The sequence below is a fragment of the Corvus kubaryi genome, unplaced genomic scaffold (genome assembly GCF_017639235.1).
Source record: "Corvus kubaryi isolate FWS band 111438036 unplaced genomic scaffold, C.kubaryi_AGA036_p1.0 37382, whole genome shotgun sequence".
Lineage (NCBI taxonomy): Eukaryota > Metazoa > Chordata > Aves > Passeriformes > Corvidae > Corvus > Corvus kubaryi.
This window is the reverse complement of record NW_024581124.1, coordinates 3,659,454-3,675,982: the sequence shown is the minus strand read 5'-3', so window position 1 is coordinate 3,675,982 and position 16,529 is coordinate 3,659,454. Positions and strand designations below refer to the sequence as shown.

The window sequence follows — 16,529 nt, the reverse complement described above, 5'->3', positions numbered from 1 at the left end:
ATCCATACATCCGGACAACCCAATTAAGTCATTTACCGTGAGGACCTGGAGATGGCAGCAACATATAATCACAAACATAAGCAGTTTGTACATGGTAATTATATATTCTATTTTTTTTTTATCAGTGCAATACAGACAGAAGATTATTTTATGCTAGATATCATTCTAATTTTTGATCCATTTCCCCCCCAACTTAAAAAGGATTAAGATTTGGCTTCTGGTAATAACTTTGGGAATGCCAACTCCTTAAGTATTGTGCAGCATTGTATTAAAATGATTATTAGGTACTTTTGCTTATTGTTAACACCGCTCCCCTTCTCTGGGCCAACATCTGAGACATAGGAAAGCAGATGGTTTGAATGGTCAAGCCAAAAGGCCAGAATATTTTTAAAGTCTGTTTTAAAATAAAACATGCTCTGGCTTTAAACTCCATCTGATAAAACAGAGTGGAGTAGATCGGCAAGGAGAGAGGAAACGCCGCGCCTGGCTTTGATCATTTTCAAAAGGAATTGTCACGTGTGATTTTCCAGAAGATGAAGGCACCAGGTGAAACTATTTCATATCCCAAGACCTTTCCTCTGCTGAAGCAACATCTGCTTCTGATTTTCTGCTGGTCTGGAGGGCGGCCTGACCCCCCCCCCCCCTCGGTGCCATCAGTCTTGCCAGCAGTATCAGTGGTCCAGCCGAGGGTGGAGAGGAGGGTAGAGGGAAGATGGGGAGGAGTTCACCCCCACCTGATGAGGGGTGGGCAGGCAAGGAGCCCCTGCCAGCTCCTGGTGACACAAGGACCAGTCCCTGGTAGGTTTGCAGAAGGAGACCCTGGTGGGAAAGGTCCCAGCAGAGCAAGGAAAGCAGGACAGGGGAATTGTAACCCTCAGGAATGGGTGAAACCCGACTTCTTCCAGCCTGTGTTCCTCCCCAAGGACCCCAGGCAAGGCACTGGGGGGCTGCCCTGGGGTGCAGAGGGGCCGTGGCACTGGAGGCAGAGCAGCTCAGGCAGGAGGCTGCCAAGAGTGTTTCACTCTCCTGCTCCTCAAAAGCCCTCTCCTCTCTCCTGACTTTTTTCCTTTCTTCACAGCGTCCATCCCTGCACACATCCAGTGACTCACTGGCTTCCCATCACGCAGCAGCACCCACAGAAGTGGGCAGAAGGGCTGGAAATGGGAAACAGCTCCTTAGTGGGATGGTGGCAGAGCCCCCCATGCCATCCCCCATGGGGCAGCCCTTGGTCACATGCCCTCCCTGTCCCATGGCAGATGTAGAGCTGGGGTGACACATTCCCACCCCTCTGGCAATGAGGGAGAGGGTGGGATGCTGCCCACACTCGTGGGAACCATTGTCACCCTGCACATCTAAGGGTGGCAGGTCCCCTCTTCCCTGTGTCCATGACCCAGGGGTTGGTCCCACTTGTGCCAGCCCTGCTTGTTATCACAAGTGACCCTGCCATGGGGATGTGCAGGATGGTCCCAAACCCCAGAAATATGGCTGTGACACAGCCCCCACCCATTTCAGCACCCCAAGGTATCTGCCTAAAGCCAGGCTATGGTCAAAGCCAACATTAATTATAAGTAGTCCCCTAATAGCTGAAAATAACTAATGCAATGCTCTCCGTTTGGTGCCAGTAGGGAACAAGCCTGGAGTAAATGAGCTCATGGTTGGGAATCAAAGATTAACAGACTATCGAGGAGTAATTTCTTCTCCACATGAATTAGCAAATCGTGGGTAATTATTGTGGACAGAGCTAGGCAGGTTCATTTGACTAGGTCAGTTAAGAATAGCCTGGGATAATTAAATTGTCTCTAGAGGCAGCAACAATGCTGGAGTTGGAAAAGGCCCTTTCTCCCTTGCTGTTCCTCTTCTGGATAAATCACACCTGCCCTTAGTGCCATCCTTGGGGGCAGATCTGCACTGGCAGGGGTGGTTTTTTGGTTATTGGTTTGTCTGGTGACAGACTAAACTGATTTGGGGGCGGCTGGACCCAGGACCACAGCCAGGCTCGTCCTGAGTGGGGTCCTGGTCACCCACTCTTGCCATGGGGGCTGCTCTCAGGGCCATCCTTGCCTTCTGCAGGGGGCTGGGCAGGGAGGTGACAGCCATCCCCTCCAGTGTGACAGGTGCTGAAGTGGGTGACACACTCGCCTGGTTTCAGCAGCCTCGCCCGTGGCAGACACAGCACCCCTTGCCTGTGTCCCCCCCCTGCCCAGCGAGCCCCCATGCACATGGCAGGACCTGGCCTGGTGGTGCTTTGATTTTGCCTTCCCCTGCAGGCAGGGAGTGGGATAAACTGTTTTCAGAAAGCCTGGATGAGCGGCTGGAGTCAGTGGTCACTCACACGCCTGTGGCTGCCCAAAAGGAATAACCTCAGCATCCCTTGGGAACGGATCCTGGCATGGGGAGAGCTCGGGGGGCTCCCAGCTCTGTTGTTTTCTCTGGACATTACCTGGGCGTGGGATGCACCAAGCACCTCTCCTGGTGCTTGATGCTGACTGGAAAAAGGATGCAGCATCATTAAAAATAGAAGCATGAAAGATTATTTACATTTCAAGAATAGCTGAGGTCCTTAAAGAAACTTCCATCATCCTTTAAAGGCTCTTAGTCAAACGCTGTTCATTATTAATGCCTGTTGGCTTTATTTAGCCTATGACTACAATTATATATTTATGAGGTAATCAGCAATTGGAAATTTCCCTGTAATGGTAACTGGAGCTTGGCATCCAAATAAAATGAACACCATTAAGAAAGTATTGCGGTCATTGGGGTGGATCAAGTGTGCTAATAGCCCAACTAACAGCAATTAAGTCAATTAACCATTCAGACATATGCTGCTCAATTTCCCTGCTTAAACAGCCCGGTGCATCTGCGAAATTTGTGGAACTTATTTATGGTGTAAGCGCCTGCGAGTCATTATTAACCAGGGGAAACAGGGAAAATAAGGGAGGCTTGTAAAAAATTAACTACTGCAGCAAAAAAGATCCGCTAATTGCCCGTTCCCCTCACCACGGGGGAAGGTTTCGTTTCCCAGGATATTTATTTATTACGTTTTCAGTGGCTCTGAGAGGGCCGTGGCACAGAGAGTACAGGCGGATGGGCACGGGGTGATGGAGGCGCAGGATCCGCAGGGACAGAGCCACAGGATGGACCCAGAGCAGGAGAGCAGGAGAGAAGGAGAGCAGGGGAACAGGGGAGCAGGAGCAGTGCTGGGCGCTGTGTCCGTCTGTCCCCTGGGGCTGTGACTCAGATATGGGGGAAAGGTGCAACAGGAGTAAGGAAGGAGACCCTGAGCAGCCCCTCAGCCTGGGCTCACAGCTCCCCACACACAGGGGACACCCTGGGGCTGAGCACCCAGCACCCAGCACCCAGTGAAGGCTCCATCCTCCTCCTCCCAGCCCTGACCCTCCCCAAGCCCCTTGCTTCGCCGCGGCTGTGGGTCCCAGAGAGCCCTGGGTGGTGACACAGCCCTGAAGCCACCAGCGTTTCCATCAGGCACCCTTCAGCTCCCGAGTGGAGGGACTTGGTGACACAAAGTGCTTTTCCTCCTCCTTCCCCGTTTCGGTTTCCTGCCGTCTGTCCAAACGAGGATGTTCCAAAGTTTTGTTAAGTGCCTGTTTTAATGAAGCCCATTAAAGTTAACCTGGCCATATAATATACAGGAGAAACCCACCATAAATACAGGTAAATAGAGATTGTAAAGATATATAACCGTGCAGGTGTGTGAGGAGTGATAATGTGCTCTATTTACTGTGCTCCCATAACGGGCCAGTAAAAGATACTGCGCCTTTAATGACTCACTTTCTGCTGGCAGCCGGCACTCACCGTTAGCAAGCTAAGGATGCAGTGACACAAAAAGCTTACAGATAATTAAATATTGATTTTTGTTTTCTAATCCTATATAAAAATTGTCCTGGGTCTCCCAGTGGTAGTTTCATCTCACTAGGACACAGGGAGGGCTATTAACCCTATTTGGTTTCAAGCTGTTGTAGAACAAATAAACAGGGAGGCTTGGAGAAGCCAGGCAGAGCCAGCTGCCAGCCCTGTCTGCCCCCCATGGTCTTGCCAGCAGCCCTACACCTGGGCAGGTGACCAGCACTGAGGCATTGCAGCTGCAGGCATTCTGGGGAGGATCACAGCAGTTTTGCCTGGGTTGCTTGGGGTTCCTGTGGCACAGGCACCTCTCAGTGCCCCCAGGAGAGCTCTGGGGTTTGGTGTGCAGGGGGCAGAGTGGGGATCTCCGGGGCATCCTCCGTGCTCCCGGCAGAAGGATGAAGGATGCCCAAGCCCATGAAGGAGGGGCACTTCGTGCATGATCCCCTGTGCAGACCCTACACCGCAGGTCTCTGCTTCTTCCGCTGCATCGCATCTCTACTGTTCTCCGAGGCTCCTAAACCCACCCTGTCCCCAACAGGTTTAGATCATCCCAACAGATTTCTCTGGGAAGATGCTGTTTTGAGTCTCATGCAGAATGCACACAAAACTGCAATGCTCTTTCAGAAAGTTGGATTTCCACTTCTGGAGAGTGTGGCAAGAAGCTGTTTCATGCGAGGAGGTGGCTGGAGGAGTGCAGAAGCAAGGACAGAGGGACCAGGCAGGCCCTGGAGCAGAGGCTGAGGGTACAGCTCCCAGGGCCAGGGCAGGAGCCAACAGTGACTTCAAATGGCCTCATCAAGTGAGACAGCACAGCCACAGTGTGGGGACTGAGGGCGATTCTGCACCCACACTGACAGCCCAGCCTGATGGTGACTGGAGCGTGGGGAGCAGGGGGTGACCCCGCGTGCCTGCCCCAGCACACGGCCACCTTGCACTGCAGTGAGAAGAAAGGTACTAAAATAATATCCTCTAAGCCTGCCGTGCGTGATGTTTGCTCTCGCTGTTGGGAAAGCAATTGCCTCCAGCAAAGATCTATTTCCTCGGCTGCTCATTCTCGAGCACGTGGCGAGTGCGGCGCGCACACTGTGGAGCGGAATAAACCCCACAGCCACCACTGAGTCGCTCATTCACAAACCAAACCAAGGGGCCTCCCCTCCCAGTTATCTTTTCAGAAGCTCCATGCAGCATAACTCACACTGTTTACAGACTTTGGGCTGGGAGTAAATCCTGTTGCTTTACATAATTCCTGTCCTTTGGTAAACTGTGCCATTTCTGAAGGGAGAGAACGCCCCCTCCCCGCCCTCCCTCCAATGCTCTGTATAAATGAGGCTGCCGTTCGAACACTCCAGATGAGTCTGATCATGGGGAAAAGAGCAAAACATCCTCCTGAAAAGCTGCATGCACCATTTGCTGAGAAATCTTAAATATTTTCCTTGCAGAAGCCTGTAGACTCAATGCTTCCCATGCCGAGTGTAGGCAACGTGCTGTGAACGCTAAAGCCCGCTCAGCCACGAGGGGCAGTTTGAGAAATAATGAATTCAAGCGTGCCTGAACTTTGTGCTGATCCCAAACATCCTGGGACGGTGTGCTGGGGCTGTGATTCCCTCATTGCCATGTCCGCAGGAAGCTCAGGGCTGGCGCCGTCCCCTTGGACCAGCCTCACAGACTCCACTCCGTCCCATGTCCCACCTGGCCTGGGCTCACCTGGATGAGAATCTGCCTGTCCAGCACGCGAGGAAGGAGGGCTGGATGAAGCAGCAGACCCAGGAAATGCTCCTGAACCTGAGCAACCACAAGGTCTCTGGTGGCTGTGTGGCTCCTCTCTGCTCCTCTGGGGTTCTTGACTCCGTTCTCATGCTTTCCCACCAGCCGCTGATCCCGGCTCACTCCTCCTCTTGTCTCCTCCAGGAGACCCGGCACTGAGCAGGGAAAAGTGTCGGCACTGCCAAGCGGCTTCCCCAGGGGCACCAGGGGGGTGGGGAGGCAAAGCAATCCCAGCATTGCCACTGCCCCTGTCCTCAGGCACAGCCCTGTCCTGGGCATGTGCTGCCTCCCAGCCAGTGACATCACCGGAGCACCTCTCCCACCGCCTGTGGTACTGGAAATCCTGCGGGACCATGACTCTGCCTTCCCTTCCCTCTTCCCCTTTGCCCCCCGAGCCATTCCCTCATGGGAGCTGTGGACTTGCTGCAGCTCAGGTCTCCATCAGATACTGCAGACTCCCTGAACCCGCAGCCACCCAGCCCCCCAACCTGCACTGGGGTCTCCTGGGGAGGCAGCTGCCTGCAGCCTGTGGGGAGTGGGGCCGGAGCTGCGCTGCCAGCCATGTCCTCTGGAACATCACCAGCACAAACATCGGTGACATGCCAGGACATCTGCCCACTCCATCTTCTCTGTGCAGCAAAACCACCCCTGCTCCTGCCAGGGCACGGCCAACGCAGCCCCCACCCCAGGAATGGTTTGTGGGTAACCTGGCAGCTGAAGCGCTGGGGGGACCTTTCAGACACAGCCACCCGGCAGCCGCTGATTGAGACTCAAAAGAAATTCTTTGAGGGCAGCAAGATGTCAGGCAGGAACAGCAGCAGGTTTGAGAGTACAGACGCGTTAGTCAGAGCTGATGAATGCTGGCTTGTCAAGCCTCCCCATTTCAGTCCTGGATTGCCTTTAAAGTTTGCCAAGTCACTTTTCAGCATTTGTGTGGGCAGAAGGAGACGTGCAATTAAGCTGCAATTGCTGCACCAAAGCCGAATACTTTCAAGTTTGTTATTTCCTCAAAAATGACAAAACGCTGGGATCGAGTCAAGGAACAGGACGGCAGCTCCTGTTGCAAAGCCGCCGTCGGCACGGTGCTGCGCTTGTCCAAAGCTGGATCCCGCTTCTGCTGAAGGATGAAGACGTGTACATCAAAAGCTACATTAGCATTTGAGAAACAGGGTGGGGAATGGAGAGCCGGGATCCAAACCCTGCTGGGAGCGCAGGTGACGCGCAGACCGTCGGTGTGTCTGTCTGCAGGAGCCAGCGCAGCCTGCGGGGACACGGAGCCGCTGCAGCACCCAGGGGCAGTGACAGCGTGTGGCACTGGGGCAGGACAGGGGGGCTGGGGGTGGTGGCCGCAGTGTTGTCCCGAGTCCGGATTTTGGGGGTGAATGAGCTCACTGAGACCCTCCGGAGCCTGCCCAGGCCGCGCAGCTCCCTCCACGCTGGGCTGCCAGGAGGGACAGGGCTGGCGCCGCGGTGGGCACTGCTCGCAGCCCCCACGGGCTCTCCATCCTGAGGCATCCAGGAGGGTCCCACAGGTCTCCCACTGCTGGTGAAAAGCCACTGGCCGGGTGGGGATGGATGGCAGCGATGGCTCTGAGCAAGGTGTGTCTGCCCTGGCTGTGGCTTCTGCACCTCTGCCGTGGCACACACCCGGGGTACCCCCGCTGTCCCCTGTCTCTCACCCTCAATCCCAGCCCACGGTGCTGCCACCCACCCATGCCACACCCACCCACGTCCTTTTTCTTCTCTGCCTTTCTGGGGTCTTGGCACGGCTGGGATCAGGGTTTTCCTGCAAGGCTTTGGCAGCCTTTTGAGCAGCCAAATAACTATTATTCCCAAACATAAAAGGGACAGTTTTGTGGATCCCTTTCCCCCCGAGGTTTCCTGTCAGTGTCTGCAGATGCAGAGCCGTGTGCTGCAGCCCATCCATCCTGCCCATAAACCATCCCGGCTGCAGGATGAATCGATTTGGAGCCTGTTGGCTGCTAAACTGAATTAATTTCACCCTAAAGGGCCTCGCTGAATTGCTGCAAAAACCCCACCAAGGGACCCAGGGGCTGGAAAATGGTGAAGTGCCTGTGCTGAGAGCTCATCGGGCATGTCATGATAATCCCCGAGAGTCACCAAGCAGCAGGGACAGGAGTCACCCACTTGGTGCGAAGCTTTTCGGTAACATATTGCTTTTTAATCAGCACTTAAACAAGAAATGCTCTTTTCCATCTAATCCCTGCGATGATTTCACAGCAACTCCTCCTGCCACCCAGTTTAATGCAGAGACCGACTCTTTCAGCAGGCAACATTTACCCAAAATATGTGATTTCATTGAACAGTCATTTTCCGCCGCCTTTTTGCTGACTGCACAAAGCTGCCTTTGGGTGCGAGCGGCTCCACTGCCAGCTCTGCTTCCATTCCTGCTGCACACAGGCAGCAACAACTACAAAATATGGAATTAACCTGCACAAATAACCCAACAGTGGGATGGGGGGAAGGAAACATCAGGTTTTGGTAGCGTATCCTCAGCATGTCACCGTGATCCTGGTGCACATGGAAGGGAGTGAGCTGCAGAGTTGTGGGGTGATCCCTGCAAGTGCTGGGATTGCGGGGAGAGCCAGAGCTGGGCAAGGCTTGGCCCTGGGACCCACGTGTGCTGAAATGAAGGTAAACGCAGGAATGAGTCAATTTATTCCTCGGGATGGGAGCATCTTCCATGGATCATGGATAATTCCAGCCACACAAGTGCATGGGGCTCACTGTCATGGGGGCTGCCTGAGCTCTGCTCAGGCTCTCCAGTCAAAATGTCTAAGTTTGGTGAAGTCTGGGCTGGAGTGTGGTCCTGGTGCTCCCTCCCAGGGAGCCAGCACTCGCTGCTGGGCTGGCACAGGCTGTGGGACACAGATATTACCTTAAACAGAGCCCAGTTTATCTTATTCTGGGCTGGTTAACTCAGCCATGGGTTTAAGCGTGGCTTAAACTGTTCTAATCCGGAATGGAGGAGGTCAAATCCACAGACTTACACTGGCTTTAGGAAGTGATGTTGAGCAAAGCCTGCAAAACTCACTGTCCCTGTGAGCACTGAATGGAACTGCGACACCCTCAGAGGTTGATGGGATTTGTGTTGCATCCTGGAGCCCAAATTTCTGATCCATCTTTCTGGGAAAGCTGTTTTTTTTTCCCAAAGCAGAGTGTTCTTCCACACTGGGGCTGCTGAGGATGTGAATGGCAGAGCCAGAGGTTGCTGGGGCTGAAGCCTGGACACATCTGGTCCAGGACAACCTGGGTGCACACCTGGCTCCCACCGTCTCTTTTGAGGCCCTTTCACTACTGATGGTCAAAAATTGAGTCCAGAAACCATCTCTTTGGAAAGTGCTGTTTTGTGGGAACAGACCTCCTGCGGCGACAGGAGATTTTTACAAAGTTTAATTCCAAAGAAAATTGAAACAAAGTATCTCAATAATGCAACAATGTTCTTTTTAACATTTTCCAAATGTCACAATTTGATATTTCACTTCCAAATGTCTTTTCTTTAGAAATTTATACTAGTTAAGAAAATTAAGATGAGATTAGATTTCTTCCCACATTGCCCCAGTATAATGTCTGTGGGAGCTCTGTGGCTGGGCAGGGCAGGGCAGGGTGGGCAGTGGGACGCCAGACCTGCCACCCCTGGGGGATCCATCTCCTGTCGCAGCTCCTGGCTTCCCCCCAAAGCCTTTGGGTCTGCAAAGATGCACAGACTGAGATTTTGGGCAGATTGCTGGGCCTGAAAATCCCTTTTGACCTTGGAATAAATACACAGATGGACAGAAAACCAAAAAAAAAAAAAAGATAAGGTTTGATGTAAATCAGACTGGAAGAGACTTGGGGAAAATTCAGAAATGCCCTGTTTGGCACTGGCTTGGAGGAGACTCATTTCAGAACTACCCAGAGAAAGGAAACTCTGTCCTGTGCTTGGAAGAAAAATGCAAGAGAAGGGAGGAGAAAGGGGAAAGCCTGATGGTGGGGCATGGGCTGGCTGGGGAACTGAATCCTAAAACCAACAAGAATCCAGGGCTGCAGGTGATGGGGTTGGGCTGGGGCCTTCTCTGGAGTGAGCTGTGCTGACCAGTCCCTACTGCCCAGTGTGGGAATGTCCAGTGCCAGGCCAAGGAACTGAGAAGGGAGAGAAGAACTTCTTGTGTCAGTCTCTCCTGACTGTAGAAGGTGATTTCTGAGCGTCTCAGAATATTTTACCTCCAAGGCAGTGTGAAGTGGCAAAGGTGACATGGATTATTGGGGATTTCCTCAGAACAGGGAGCGGGAAGGATCTGTGAGCCCTCAGTGCCAGGGCAGGGGCCACACCAGCACTTCACAGTCTCCTTTCAGTGACAGCTTCCAGCAGAGCTGTAGAAGGCAACGACAGGAGGAAAAACTGCTAAACCCAAGCACGGGCAGGGATCCCTTCCCCACGAGGGTCTGAGGAACAAAGCACTTCCCAAGCAAGTTCAGCCACAGCCTGTGCACAGGAGCCATATGGGCCGTGGGCGTGCGTGGGCGCCTGGCAGGGCGCAAGTGCCCACTCCTTCCTTTCCCCACACACCCCCGGCACGGCCTGGGAGAGGCAGGACAGGGAGCCGGGAGGGGGGTCTGTGTGTGTCCATATGTGTGTGTGTGTGTGTGTGTGTGCACGCGTGTGCATCCGTGTGTGCAGGCTCTGCTGCAGGCACAGGAGTGTGTGGGCGTGGTGGGGGAGGAGTGTTTCTGTGCTCAGAAGCCCCACTAATCCCCCAAGAAACACTTCTTACATGCGATGTCACTGGCTGTCACAGATGAGCACATCTCTTTTTCTGTGGCGGATCACGACTGTGGTGCAGGAGGGGACACCTGTCCCAAAGTGTGTTTGTCCTCTGGTGCCACTCCGAGCCCAGCCCCACTCCTCAGGTGCGTTTCTGCAGGACACTGAACCGACAGCGCTGCTAATTATCCCAGGACAAGGTTATTGCACCACGATAGCAATGCCCTGATGTATTCCATAGAGCTGCAGAGTGGCACCAGGTGGCATAAAAGTCCAGGCACCCACAGGTGGCTGAGCAGAGCTGTGGGATCCCAGCACTCAGGGCACCGGTGGCACTGCTGACACACGCTGGGCAGAACTGTGGGGTCCCGGCACTCAGGGCACTGGTGGCACTGCTGACACATGCTGGGCAGAACTGTGGGGTCCCGGCACTCAGGGCCCCGGTGGCACTGCTGGCACACACTGAGCAGAACTGTGGGGTCCCAGCACTCAGGGCACCGGTGGCAACGCTGGCACACGCTGAGCAGAGCTGTGGGGTCCCGGCACTCAGGGCACCGGTGGCAATGCTGGCACACGCTGGGCAGAACTGTGGGGTCCCAGCACTCAGGGCACCGGTGGCAATGCTGGCACACACTGAGCAGAGCTGTGGGGTCCCGGCACTCAGGGCCCCGGTGGCAATGCTGGCACACGCTGGGCAGAACTGTGGGGTCCCAGCACTCAGGGCGCTGGTGGCAATGCTGGCACATGCTGAGCAGAACTGCGGGGTCCCAGCACTCAGGGCGCTGGTGGCACTGCTGGCACACGCTGGGCAGAACTGTGGGATCCCGGCACTCAGGGCCCCGGTGGCAATGCTGGCACACGCTGGGCAGAACTGTGGGATCCCGGCACTCAGGGCCCCGGTGGCAATGCTGGCACACACTGAGCAGAGCTGTGGGGTCCTGGCACTCAGGGAGCGCTGGAGTTTTTGCTGGAGTTCACTCCTCCCGCGGGCACCTCGGCTTTCCCGGAACCTGCACAAAAAACGCCCCCCGCACAAAGTCTTCCACTGGCTCTATACAACATCTTCAAAGACGTTTTCCCGCAGGATTTGCCGGGGTCTTTTCAGCTGCAGCCTGCTGCGATCCCTCTCTCTCAGGAAGGGGAGGAAGCAGCCGCTGCAGGTCGCGGCTTGCCCCGTGCGCGGTGCCGGGGATGGCTCTGGCGGAGGCGCAGCGGCAGCGGGGCATCCCCCGGCGCTCCATGTGCGGCTGCCGATAAGAGCGGGGCCGGGAGCCCCGTGCGTGACGGGAATAGCGAGCGCCGCTCCGGAGGCTGTGAAAGGAGCCACGGCCCGCGGAGATGGAGCAGCCTCCGCACAGCAGCAGATAAGGGAAGATAAGGGCAGGCAGCGGGAAGCCACGAGTCACGGGGTGGGGTTTGTACGCACTTAAAAAGAGGAGGTTGTGCCCGGTTCCGATGGTAGGATAGCAGACCCTTGCTCCTTCTGATATTTGAAAAGGCTACATGAAGGCTTAAAATGTAATTCTAAATTCAGATTCATGTCTCCTCCTCAGCTCCTTCAAAGCCCTAAAGGAGCAGTTAAAATTTCAGAGGAAATTTTTCCTTCCTCTGCAGCATCCTCGGCATCGCCTTTGCTCGGCAGCCTGTACCAAACACAGGGAACGAGACAATAAAACATGACAGGTATGTTCTGCTGGTTGAAATCCACCTCCATGGACGAGGAAGGAGATCCAAGACTCTGTCGGGGGGGTAATTACGGGGGTTTGTGTAGCTGATGGTTTATTTTTCCCTGCTCCAGGGCCAGCACCCAGAGCTTGGCTGTTCCAGTGGGGTTCCCAGTGCTGACAACACTGTGGGTGCCAGGTGGCTCCAGCCGGGAAAGGGGGATTCCGAGGGACCATCTCTCCCCACCAAGACTGGGATGAGCAATGCCAATGCCCTCAAATCCCTTCTGTCTCATCCTTGCCCTTGGCTGAGGATGAGCCAAGCTCCGGCCCTGGCACACACATGCTACACGAGAACCATTCCTGTTCCTGGATATTTGGGTTTGTGGGAACTGAGCTGCTCTTTTAAGCTTAATTTTGCTATTGAGATCTGAAGCTCCTTCCCCCCTCCCCGGCCCCCACAAGAGTGGGGGACAACCTGTCCTGTGAGCCCTCCTGTCCTGCCACCTCCCCAGCCGTGGACAGAGCCGCCAGCCAGGCTCTCCCTCGGTTGTGCCGGTATAAATCCACACTCCACAGGGTTATTTCAAATTTATGCCGGCACAACTGAATTGAGCAGGTTAATAAATGGCTCCTCCATTAATAAATGGAGAGCTACTTAAGATCATGAACTTCATGATGATGACAAGGTCGTGCCCACCACTTCTGCCCTCATAACTTCTCCAGCATTAGTACCACTCGCAGTTCAGCTTCCCTGTGTATCCAAAGGCAAGGAGGAAAGATGTCTAAATGTGGGAGTGATGTCCCAAAGCACCCCGGGATGGATCCCTGCAGGAAGCAGAGCTGAAGTGCCAGCACACCCCAAAGGTGGGGGGCCCCTCGGGTCTCCCTTCCCCCCATGACTTTCTCTCCCCCCTTCTTCATGGCTCCAGCTCTTGAAATTATGTCACTCTCTTCTTTAACCATCTGGCTCCTGCAAACAAATATAAGTCCTCCTACACAGACCCGCTGGTGAGAGGCCTGATCCTTCCCTGGCTGACACCAGCATCTCTCCTCTGACTTGGGAGAAGCCGCTCCTCTTGGAGCAGCCTTCCCTGGAGAGGCTGCAGCACCAGCAAAGCAGCACCTGGCCCCTGTGTCCCCCACCTCCTCCTCCTCAGGGTGCTGGTGCTGGTGGGTGAGCTCTGCACTGAGCACCCCAAGAGTGGCAGCAGGACCAGGCAGGGCTGGTGTCACCCTGCACCCCAAAATCGGCCCCTGCACCCACCAGCAGTGGCTGCTGCATGGCCGGGGCACGGCGGGTGCTGGGAGGTGCCAGGTGCCACCTGCCCTCCTCCTGGACCCTTTGCAGGTGCTGGTCCTGCCCTGGCATCCCATCAGAACTCCAGCTGGAGCAGCAACAACTCCCAGAGTGTTTGCTCAGACTGAGGTCCTGGCCCTCGTGTGCTCCCAGGACCCGATGGTGTCACCACCGGCACGTCCCACAGGACTCTGTCACAGCCTCGAGGGGTGGCTGCTGTGGGATGGCTCCTGGCAGAACCAGGGAATTCCAAAGGAAATCCCAGACTTTTCTTGTACTCCAGATGTGAACAATTCCTCTCAACACCTCCCTGGGAAAAAAAAAAAAAAAAAGAGTGTGTGTTTGGGTCAATAAAAGCAGTTGGCTGAATAATGGCCATAAAATATTTCATTCTGACTTTGATTTTGAGAAACTATTAAGGAACAAGATGAATTTGAAAATGAAACCCCAGCAGCCCCTCCCAATGAGGCCCCAGATAATGCTTTAACCTTATTAAAAGGTGTGGGGGGGTGTTATTTCAAAGCAAAAACTTATTAACATAGAAATGTTCCTGCAAAAATAGTTTCAGCTTGATACATTTCTGACAGGTAAAAATTGAATTGCAAAGCTGTCAACCTGCTGTGCTTGGACCCTACACCTTAACTGGGGTTTGGAGGGATACAGGTAATGGGGTTTCCTCACATCCAGATTGTGTCTCATGTTCAGAGCTGAATGAAAGAAACATTCTCCAGTTCACAAAACACACGAAAATTAAATAATTTTTCACCATTGGTGAAATCAAAAGTTCTTACAAGCCAGTTCTGAGGCGAGCAGAGCAACTGCTGGTGCAGAAAGCATCTATTTCTTTTTGAATACTATTTCCATATTTTCTTTTGACTCATCAAACAAATTTTGAAAATCATCGAACTATTTGGGTCAGAAGGGACCTTAAATCTCATCTCATTCCACCCCCTGCCACGGGCAGGGACACCTTCCACTACACCAGGCTGTTCCAAACCCCATCCAACCTGGCCAGGGACGGGGCTGTCGCAGCTTCCCCGGACACCCCAGCCTGCTCTGACACCTGAGGGGGTGTCAGGGGTGGCTGGTGGCTCCTAGGGCCACTGACCCATCAGAAAGCCACCCTGACCCTGGACAGGGACCCACTGCACTCCCAGAATGGGAAACTTCCTCCCAGCCCCAGCTCATCCCGGGAGCGGCTGCCCGGTCCTTCCCCTTGTCTATTGGTGTCTTTTGATTACAAGTCTGCTTTGAAGAGACACTAATTGCAGCCTGCACACAATGCTGGTAATTATGCCTATTACATTTTGATTCATTTCCATATGTCAACACTACTACAAGGGGGATTTTGGCGCGCCCCCGGCGCGGGGGCGGGGGCAGAGCACCGTTTTATAATCGTTATTGTCTGCAAAAAAAAAAACCTGCCCAGAGCGTGAGTGAAGTGTTCTTTGTGGAAATTGAAAATAAGATTATAAATAAAAGTCTTCCTCTGACATCCAGAAAATGGACACTTTAGAATAAATTGCCACTGTTGATCAGGAAGATTGCCACCTCCCTTTTACATTAATGAGGCAAAGACTCTTCAAGGGCCTAATAGCAATATGTTGGAGGATGTCATTTCAATAGCTTCTTTCTTAATAAAGCTTGACCCTAATATTCCCTTTGCTGTCACAGGCTTTGTCCTACCAGACACTGCCGTGATTTTTAGCTGCTAATCAAGAGGAAGAGGCGGGGGCGAGAGCAAGTGGTGCAAAGAGCTGCAGAAGCCCCAGCCAAGGGGGTTCTCCTGTCCTCAGCCATGGTGGGACCCTGGCTGGTGGCTGCTGGGGGACACTGTGCTTGCAAGTCACAGCAAGAGGTGTCTGAGCCAGCACCAGAATCCCAGAATCCCACCAGGAACTGCTTTTCCAGGAGTTTATGCTCGACCCAAAAGCCCAAATGTGAGTAATATGAGAAGTGGCTGAGGGAGCTGGGAAAGGGGCTGAGCCTGGAGCAAAGGAAGCTCAGGGGGAACCCTGTGGCTCTGCACAACTCCCTGACAGGAGGGGACAGCCGGGGGGGTCGGGCTCTGCTCCCAGGGAACAGGGACAGGAGGAGAGGAAATGGACTCAAGCTGTGCCAGGGGAGGGTCAGGTTGGGCATCAGGAGGAATTTCCTCATGGAAAGGGTGGTCAGGCCTTGGCAGGGGCTGCCCAGGGAGGTCTGGAGTCAACATCCCTGGAGGTATCCAAGGAAGGACTGGATGTGGCACTCAGTGCTCTGGGCTGGGGACAAGGTGGGGATTGGTCACAGCTTGGACTCGATGCTCTTGAAGGGCTTTCCTGACCCAAATGATTCTGGGTTTCTGTGAAAATGCCAACCCTGGGTGCCCACTGTGGGCACTGCAGGGACACTGACTCACCCCCACCTGCTCTGGCACTTCCCCTCCTCCTCTGCCTCTATGGCTCATTCCCCTCCAGGTACTGCAACCAGCTGATTCCAGGACTTGCTAAAATGTGGGCAGGCCTTATTTAGCAATCCACAAATACAAGTTAAAAGGGCATCGTGGTTGTTTCTGTAAAAATGCTCCTTGAAAAATCGGGTTCCTCACGTTTGCTGGCGGATCCCCCTCCCGTCACACATTGCATCAGTCGTGTCACGGTGTGTTTGAAAGCACAGCGTAACGTGATGTGACTGGTGCAGCAGGCAGGAGCTCACAAAGGGAGTCTCTCTGCCAGGCATCCAGCCCCTTCTTTTTGATAATCATAGTTTGAAGATAAAAAGAGTTGAGTTTTGTACCAAGCACTGAGGCAGGAGGGAGTTTTTGGAATGGTTATCAGAGAATCAGAGAATACCAGACTGGATTGGGTTGGAAGGGACTTTGAAGATCATCCCATCCCACCCTTTGCCATGGGCAGGGACACCTTCCACTATCCCACGTTGTTCCAAGCCTCATCCAGCCTGGCCTTGGGCACTCCAGGGATGGGGCAGCCACAGCTTCTCTGGGCACCCTGTGCCAGGGCCTCACTGGAATTATGGGGGTAGTGGGCAGAGTTCACTACGAACTTCATGACAACCCCCCCACCTGCCTGTTCCCAGCCCCAGCACTGCCCCCACAGCCCCTGCGCTCAGCCCCTGCCTTGGTCCAGCCCCAGCTGCACACGCAGCTCCAGCGGCTCTGCTCAGCAGCGAG

At 54.1% G+C, this 16,529-nt stretch overlaps 1 long non-coding RNA gene across 1 annotated transcript; it reads left to right on the top strand.

The window, feature by feature from the left end:
* The first annotated feature begins 11,250 nt into the window (after nucleotides 1-11,250).
* Nucleotides 11,251-15,291, top strand: LOC121667878. Its single transcript, XR_006017177.1, has 4 exons — nucleotides 11,251-11,851; nucleotides 11,947-12,076; nucleotides 13,945-14,020; nucleotides 15,032-15,291. It is a non-coding gene; the product is annotated as an uncharacterized LOC121667878 (long non-coding RNA).
* Nucleotides 15,292-16,529: the final 1,238 nt, after the last annotated feature.